This window comes from Phocoena sinus, chromosome 19, assembly GCF_008692025.1.
Source record: "Phocoena sinus isolate mPhoSin1 chromosome 19, mPhoSin1.pri, whole genome shotgun sequence".
Classification (NCBI taxonomy): domain Eukaryota; kingdom Metazoa; phylum Chordata; class Mammalia; order Artiodactyla; family Phocoenidae; genus Phocoena; species Phocoena sinus.
The window spans coordinates 33,175,236-33,184,203 of record NC_045781.1 but is presented as its reverse complement, the minus strand read 5'-3'; the positions used below and the strand labels follow the sequence as shown (position 1 = coordinate 33,184,203).

The following is an 8,968-nucleotide window of genomic DNA, read 5'->3' as shown; positions in this document are numbered from 1 at the left end:
TTTTCTATGACTGCATTTGTGCTACAATGGCAGAAGTGAACAGCTGTAACAGAGATGGTAAGGCTTGCCAAGCCTACAATATTTACTATCTGGCCCCTTATAGAAAACGTGTGCAGACCGCTGGACTAGTCCATCCCCTGCCTCCTAGAGGGTGTAGAGCAAATTTTCTTAGGCAACTGAGCGGTTCTGAAATGGCCCCAGCACCATCACCATTAAAGTGTGTGTTAGGCACAGTCAACACTCCCCCATAGCCAGTTCACCTGTCCTTCAAGAACAAAGAAAAGCACACTCGCAAGCCTATACTATGGCTGCCTGCCTCTAGAACCCTTACTTCCCTTAACAAAAGTACACCTCCAGCTGTTCACTCCTGCTGAGGCTTCACTGTAGCTGCTGATGTTACTAAGGCTGCTAACTCCTGGACCCAGGCTGCTGATACTGGAGACCAAGGACGCTAATGTCTGGGTCAGTGATGCCAATATCACATGTTGGGAACACGGCAGATAACTCCACTAATGATGCTTCCACAGTTGCTGCCAGAATTTCTGTTCTTGCTCATCACACAATGAATATTGCCATTGGGATGCTACATGTACCACTTCCTGACCCTTGTGACCCATGCAAGTTTTGACAGCACCCAATGAAAAGTAGACGCAGATAGCTGATTTAGTGTTCACTTTGTTTACCAGCCAGTTCATCTAGGACTCACACAGTCCAAGAGGACAGAGATGGAGCAAATCCCTCCTCCTTCTGCTGAATGATGCTTTGCCATGGGACCAAATTTCCATCTCATTCTCTTCCTCAGTATGGACTCACCCCCATGAAGTACCTAAGACCATCACATAGTATCAGGAGGTTCTCCCATCTTCTAACTCAAAGGTCCTCCAAACTGATTCAGGTTTAGGTATTTCCCAGCATGACAATGGGGTAAGTTGGAACCTGTGCTTTAGCCAATGGAGTCTAAACACCTCCCTGGATTCTATCAGCCACAGTTTTCTGCTTGATGCTTTGGATGACCTTCTAAGGAAGACTGCCTGGCAACAACTGCATTCTAATAAGTGCTGGGTGGGCGGGGGGAGGTTTTCATCTTCTGTGCAGGGAGGGTTGTTAAATTCAGTAGCCATCCTCTGGCAGGGGCTGTGTCTTCATGAACTCATGGGCATGTGCAGTGAGGTCTACCAGGGGTGGAGAAGCCTGTCTCCTATTGGACATCTGAGAACATAGGTATGTGGAGATACTATTATATGACAAGAATGCTGAGTACCTGTGTAGACTGGACTGTTACTAGATAAAAGTTCAAAACAACTTGGATTTAATTTGTAAATGTGCCCATGAACTTATTTGACCAAACCCAGCCTGGGCTTTCAAGGGTAACCCCCAACACTGCTTTCAGATATTCAGGAAAACTATAATTTATTCCCGGGAAGAGAAGAGAAATCTTTCCCTTGAGGAGACCCCTAGTTTTTCTAGAATTCTGGATTCTTTTCTACCTGCTGGCACTTTTTCCTGGCACACACTGCAGAATGTTTTGGAATTGTGATGATGTGCTGTGCAAGCACGATGTCATAGCACCATGCCTTTCGCATCTTAACACACAAACTATAGGTTTCCTTGTTGCTCGTGAGAACTAGCTTAGTGCCTGTGCAGGTGCCCTGGCTGATCCCTTAGGGGTCCACTGACTTTTAAACTGCAGGTGACCAGGTAGAGATCGGCCATGGATTACCTCATATATTCTGGCTTGCTACATGGATACTTCCGTTGTGTCAGAATTCAGCTTTCCTGGTAACTCCCTAGGAGAGCTGCTGCAGAAGGGCTGAGAATAACCCAGTTGACACACAATGGGGAAAACTTTGGAAATGGGAGATAAGAATCCATGAATACATTCTTTTTCCTTTCTCCCCCCTGACTATTTAAACAGAAAAAAACGTATATATAGACATTTGGAAGACATCCCACGAGAATAAGCAGTCAGCCCCACCTTCACAAAGCCGTAACCAGCTAGGCGATGGATCCCTTTATATTGGCCTTTTCTCCTTTCCCACTGAATTTCCTTTTTCATCTCACTCCTGCTTCCTAAAAACTGTTCTCCTCGATAAAATATTAGCACATAGCTTGTGCCCCAGGCTCTGCTTTCTAGGGAAACCGTTCTAAGACAATCCCCAACAGAATTTTATTTTGGTAGAAAAAGCATGTGTAGTTCAAATGGGTAGCAGCTGAACCCTTAAGGTTTAAATAGGATATATATCAAAGGGTGTAGGGAGGTGATAGGATAGGAAAGAAAAACGAGACAAATTGACTACTATTCTGCCCTTTCCAGTATGGAAGCCTAAGGCTAAACCCTGAACTTTCCTGAATCTCAGTTACCCTGACCCTAAAAGAGGGAAACTAATAGCTTCTGGGCAGTAAGAATGAGATGAGATAATAGACAGGAAGTAAGACAGATTATGTCAAAGTTAATCTATAGATCCTGGAGTCAGACAAACCTTGGTTGGAATCCCAGATCCATCTTTTACAGGCGATGTTAACTTTGGCAAGTCAATACTTAACCTCAACGTAGCACCTAGTTCATAGAATCACTGAATGACAAACGAAAGAATGTATGCAAAGTGTTTCTTAGCACAATGCCCAGAACAGGGCTGCCACTAGATGTTACCTATTCTCACCTTTTAGATTACTTGTGATGCTTAAAGTATCATACAAACAATAGTTATTACCAACCGGTTATAAATTGGATAATCCTCTTTTTCATAATATGCATTTCTATCATTTATACTAAATGGAAAATATGTCTTCTCCAAATGACATGATTTCTACAATGGGCATAAGTAACCAGATTATAGAATTTTCTATTTAATTCTTGTACTTGCGTCACAGTGAGAAGCTGTATAATGGAATTTGTGGAACTGAAGTAAATATAATATGGAAATGAAACCAAAGACTCAAGAAGCTCCTTTATGTGTCAGGAACTAGTTACTAAGAAAAGATTTCTCTTCAAGGAGCTTGCAATTCAGGAAGAAAGACAACAGAGGCAATCTTCTTGACTGTGACTGAATAAATACAAAGTATTATACCAGACAGAGACATCTAACCTAGTTGTGAGCAGCACTGACTGGGATTCATACAAACAACTTTTAATAATAAAAGCCGACAAAGAAAACAGACACATTTTCCTTATTATTTTGAAGAAAAGAAACATTTAAAAAAAGAAATGGTTTGGTAAACAAAGTTGAGACAGTCTATCTTTAACTCCATCAAAGACCAATCAGAACTTGTTATCTTCAACCAGGAAAAAGTTTAGGAGACTGAAAATTTGGAGAGGAATAGAGTGTTAGAAATAGTCTTTCCACAATAATAATGCACACTTCTGGGGCTTCCCTGGTGGCACAGTGGTTAAGAATCTGCCTGTCAATGCAGGGGACATGGGTTCGAGCCCTGGTCTGGGAAGATCCCACATGCCGCGGAGCAATTGGGCCCGTGAGCCACAAATATTGAGCCTGCGCGTCTGGAGCCTGTGCTCCGCAACAGAAGAGGCCGCGACAGTGAGAGGCCCGCGCACTGCGATGAACAGTGGCCCCCGCTCACCACAACTGGAGAAAGCCCTCACACAGAAATGAAGACTTAACACAGCCAAAAATAAATAAATAAATTTGTTTTAAAATAAATAAATAAATAATGCACACTTCTGAGCGCCATACATTTCCAGAATCTTCTTTACCTGAAGAACTGGTTAGGAAGTATGTCTAAACTCCTCTTGTAATCTCTTGTGACACAGAATGAAATCTATATGTTTAGGATGAGCTGAAAAGATGGTCTCAGCTTCAGAATACCCACAAGAATTTCTGCAAAGTGATTAGACAAAAAAAGTCAATGATGGCCTACATCTCTAGATACAAGGACAAGTGGATGTTCAACAAATAACATTTGCTGGGGGCGGTAATGAAAACACTCTCTTTCATGCTGTGGCAACAGCAGTAAAATATAAAAAGATTAACAGGTGTTCAATACAGACTACTCCCCTGAATTTAAGTGGTTTCCTTTCCTCTGCCTGGGGGATGAAAAAACTAAGTAAAAGCACTCATTCTAGGATTCTAGATTCTTAGAACATTACTGTGAGGTAGAAAGTAGAAAACAATAGATATTTATCTTGGTAAAATGAAGACTACAGAGTGTATGAGCTTTTTGGGTAGAAAAAAATTTTTATCTCAATTCTATTTCAAAAAAGCATCAGAAAGATTCCTTTATATTATACAGATCTCTAGCTCACCCTGCAGGGCAAAAGATATTGTCATTTTTATTATGATTAGTAGTAGTAGCTAACTTTCATTGGGAGCTTATTATGTGCCAAAACTATGCTCAGTGCTTTATATAACTTATTTTGATTTTCCTGGAGTTTAAGACTAGGATTGGGGGAGGGGGAAGGGGGGGAGAAGATTTTTTTTGGAGTGGGGGTCAATCCTTGGAAAGAGGAGTGAGCAAATGAGGGAAATGAGATGAGGAAGGAGCAAAACCTAGTAAGAATCTTCTATATAGATCTCTGATTTTAGCAACAAGGTCTTGACCTTGCCAAGACTTCTAGGAAGCATGCAAAATTACTTCCATAATTGTCCTTCCGAACAACAGGAGGCTCGGGCATTTATCCACTGCCTTCCAGCTCCCACTGGTTAAAGATTATCTCCTCTGCACTTCTGGGCTGCCCTTGCACTTGAACTGAGGGGACTCCCAAGGTTTGGAGAAGGCCTTGGGGCAAAACACAGGAAGGTAAGCAACACTTGACGTGGGATGTGATCAGTATGAATCAAAATCATCCATCAAAGCTTTGGCTGGAATCAGAGGCGAGCCAAAGAGAGGCTGCAACGGCAACAGGACAGTCTGTGATAAGACTTGTTTTCTTTAATCCTGACAACGCCCTATTATACTGTTATCATCCCCATTTACTGATGAGGATAGTAAGACCGGGAGAATATAATTTGCCCAACTTCACACAGCCAGTAAATGGTAGAACAGGACTTCAGACCCAAGCCGGATGATCCTAGAATGTGAAGTCTTACAACCTCATTACCTAATTTACACAACCTCTCATCCAAGAGACTCATTTACATTTTCCAAGTATGAAACTCACGGCTAAACCGACTTCCCTAACACATCTTTAAGAAGCAGGTACCTTTAGGATTGAGTTGAAGTTGTGACTGCGCTCAGGTGAGAACTGAATATAAAGCTTCTGATGAGAGCTTCTAATAGAATTATCCACCAAGATTTCTGGACTGGTCTCCTGGGGTTATTTGCACAGGAAAGATATTCCTATGCACAAAGGTAGGATTTTTTCATAATAATCACATTTACATTAAAGCTCTAGGCTAGACTATCTCCATTGTGGAAGTATGAGCATCATATTAAGGGAATGAAGTGAGCTGGTTTTCCTATTCCACTGAGAAAGTAACACAGGTTAAAACAGTCCCTTGGGTTTGTAAGTTTTGAGATGATGCACAATTTTTAAAAGTGAGAAAGAAAGCCTACTTTACCAAATGGATGAGTAAGACAGGCTGTAAGTTATTTTTTTTTCATGTGTAAAGTTATTTATTGTAGCACTGTTGGCAAAAAATTAAAATAATCTAATTGCAGTGGTAAGAATAAATAAAGTTTGGTCTTTTTTGTACAGTGGAATGTAGAGGTTAAAATAAAAGAATTAAATATTCATGTATAAATCTCAACAACAAAATGCTGAGTGAAAAAGTAATAGGTAGAGTATGATACCATTTAAACTTAAAAAGAAATATGGAACGCTTCACGAATTTACATGCCATCCTTGTGCAGGGACCATGCTAATCTTCTCTGTATCGTTCCAATTTTAGTATATGTGCTGCTGAAGCAGGCACGGCTGGAAGTTATGAAAGAAAACCAAGATCCCTAGAGAGGTAGCCAACAGAAGAGCTCTCTAGGCTGTCTTAAGTATTGCAATGCATAGACTCATAAGTGAGGTGACTACATACGTATCCATCAGATCAGGTATACTCGAAGGTAAAAGGGGTGCTATTGATAATTTCACTGAATCGACACATGTAAACCTGGACCAGAATGTACCCTATTCATAGGGCAAGAGGATACACCTGTGTTTTTCCCATTGTTACTGTGACATGAGACTCATTCTGAGCGTCTGCAGATTCTTTGGCCCTATCCCTTAGTTGCTGTAGCAGAATCTCAGGTACAGGGCTCCAAATTCTGAATTTTAACAATACCTCCAGGTGATTCTTCAACATACTAATGTTCATGCACCAGTGACTGAGATAATCAAATTCAATGTTTCTGTATATATGTGTGTATAATTCACATAGAAATTTAAAGACTAAAATAACTCAGTGTTACGATTAAGACCATAAAAACTGGGAGGAAAACAACTCCGTTGATCTCGTGTATTAATTAATGTGTATGGTACATATTTATTGAATCCCCGGTAAATATGAGTTTGATAATAGGGGAAATAATGTAAAAAATTAAAAAATAATGTATTCCTTGCTTTCTCTGAATGTATAGTCTAGCACGGGAGGCTGTAGAGTAATAACAATAATAAAATAAACAATAATTACAATTCATACATCAAGGATGATGAGGGGATTAAGAAGTAACACTAGATTATAAACTTCCTGAGGACAAGGAACTCTGTCTGTCATATGCCAGAATATACTGCAGAGTGACCAACCATTCTGTTTTGCCCAGAGCCGAGGGGTTTCCCAGGACACAGAACTGTCAGTGCTAAAACAAGGAAAGCCTGGGCAAATCAAGACAAGCTGATCACCCTATTAGTGAAAAAGGCAATCAAAAGAGAGTCTAATAAAAAGGAGTATGTTACTGAAGAAGGTTAGCAGAAGGTATTCACTTACACTGAGGTCTATCATTTTCCAAGTTCTCTATATACATCATCACAACAAGGGTCTAAGCTAACTGACAGGAGAAAACTGAGGCTCAGAGAGGTTAATTACTTTGCCCTAGATCCCACAGCTGGAAATGGCTACGCTGGGCCTGGGAGAGGAGTCCAGGGCTGTTTGAATCCAAAGGCCCCAAGGGTAAGGTAAGACGAGGCTCTAAGTTCTTTGCTCAAAACTTCAAAAGAGGCAGAAATGTGGACTTACAATTGAATTCTTCATCCTGGGAAAACCATCCATGTTTTATTCAGGGAAAGCCCTTTTGTTTTTATTAACACACACACATGCCCAAGATAGTTTGCTTGCCTCCCTCCCTTCCTTCCAGCAGCTGCTTTGAAGATGAACAGAGGCTCCAGAGGGAGCAGAGCTGTTTCCAGCAGCTGTTTCTCAAACACCTAACTTCATTTCAGATCAGAGCTGGGGTGTGAAGCTCTTAAAACCTTTGCTGCTTCATTCACATGAGAGCAGAAGCATCCCAAACTATCAGCGCCTCACCAGCAGCCTATCTGAATGCCTCTCTGGGTACTGGGTGCCTCGGGCACAATGTGGTGTGGAGCTGTTTGTTAACTCTGCTTTCAACGTCTCTCCCCCTCACTCCCCTCTAAGAAAGGCAAACCCAGAAAGGAGGCAGTATCTCACTCAAGCTTCCTCTTCCTCTTGCTTCCCTCTATCTCCCTCTCCTTCTCCTTTTACATTTTATGATTAAGAAGTATTTAAATTCTAAAAAGAATGAGAAAAATGACACGTTCATCCTAAAATTGCAAAATTAGCATTTTGTCATATATGATGAAATCCTTTTTGGAGGAAATCAGATGTTACAGGTAGGATGAAAACTCTTCACCCCTGCCCAAATGCATTTCCCTCTTTTTCTCCCCATCAACATCATTATAAAGTTGGTGTGATTAACTCCATTTGGGTTCATACATTTTTATTAATATGCATATGTCCATAAGCAACAGGAAATAATATCGTTGGGTGAGTTATCCTTTCACTCTTCATTAATAGTATCATCCTGTATACCACTACTTAGATCTTAAATTTTTATTGAATCTTGTTTTTACAGGTACAATCATGGGAATACATGACAAATCAGCACATTGATTCATGTTGCTTTATGGTATTCCATCACATGAATAGTGCACAGTTTCTTTTTTTAACTCTCCAGTGTTAAATACTTAAATTATCATTTTTTACTCCCTCTTGCATTTCTGTACTTCTACAATAAACCTAGAGGTAGATTTTACTTTACGATCTCCATTGTACAGAGAAGAAAACTGAGGTTGAGATCAATCAAATACATCAAATTTATACCACTAACAAGTGAACCACTGGAATCAAGAAACAGGTTGGAGGAGCCTTAAACTATTTGTTTCCCATATACAAAACTCCACAAGAAAGGAAGGAAAAGCAATTACAGTACCACGTCAACATTGTGTTCAAAGGTATTTGTTTTCCACACTTGTATCTACAGGGCTTAGCAGGGTACTTGAAAGTAGGGGGTGTTAAACAAATATATACTAAATCATTGAGCTGAAAAGACATGAAGACCAAGTCTCAGGAGGTTCTAAGATAAGTTGTCAGACACACAGCCCTGGAGACAAAGAGCCCTGGATCTAACATACAGAATCAAATACGGAACCAGAGAACCAAAACATGTTGAGAGAATGAGAAATAGCTGGGTGGGCAGTATATAGCGGTTGTATATCCCACCTATACAAGCCTGAGACAAACACCTGGGATCTTACATGTCATTAGTGGACACGTAAGTGTTTGAGCCATTTACACTCAAAGGAGATGGGAGAGGGCAAGCCCAGGAATTGTCACTGGGTCACGGAATAGTACCACGTTTTGGAAGAAAGCAGTTCTTCTTCTCTTGCATAAAGTAAACTTGGTTATTTAAACCATCAGTTTCTTCTACCATATAACCCTAAACATATGCAGTTTTTCTCCTATCTCAGTGCACAGGACTAGTCAATGAGTTATGAACATAAATGGCTGCCATTCACAAGCACTTGGTCTGTACACAAATGTAGGATTAAATGAGATACAACACC

General features: G+C 40.5%; 1 non-coding gene across 1 annotated transcript; it reads right to left on the bottom strand.

The window, feature by feature from the left end:
* Window positions 1-5,763: 5,763 nt before the first annotated feature.
* On the bottom strand, window positions 5,764-5,870 carry LOC116744854. Its single transcript, XR_004347182.1, has one exon. It is a non-coding gene; the product is annotated as a U6 spliceosomal RNA (small nuclear RNA).
* Between the last annotated feature and the right edge of the window lie 3,098 nt (window positions 5,871-8,968).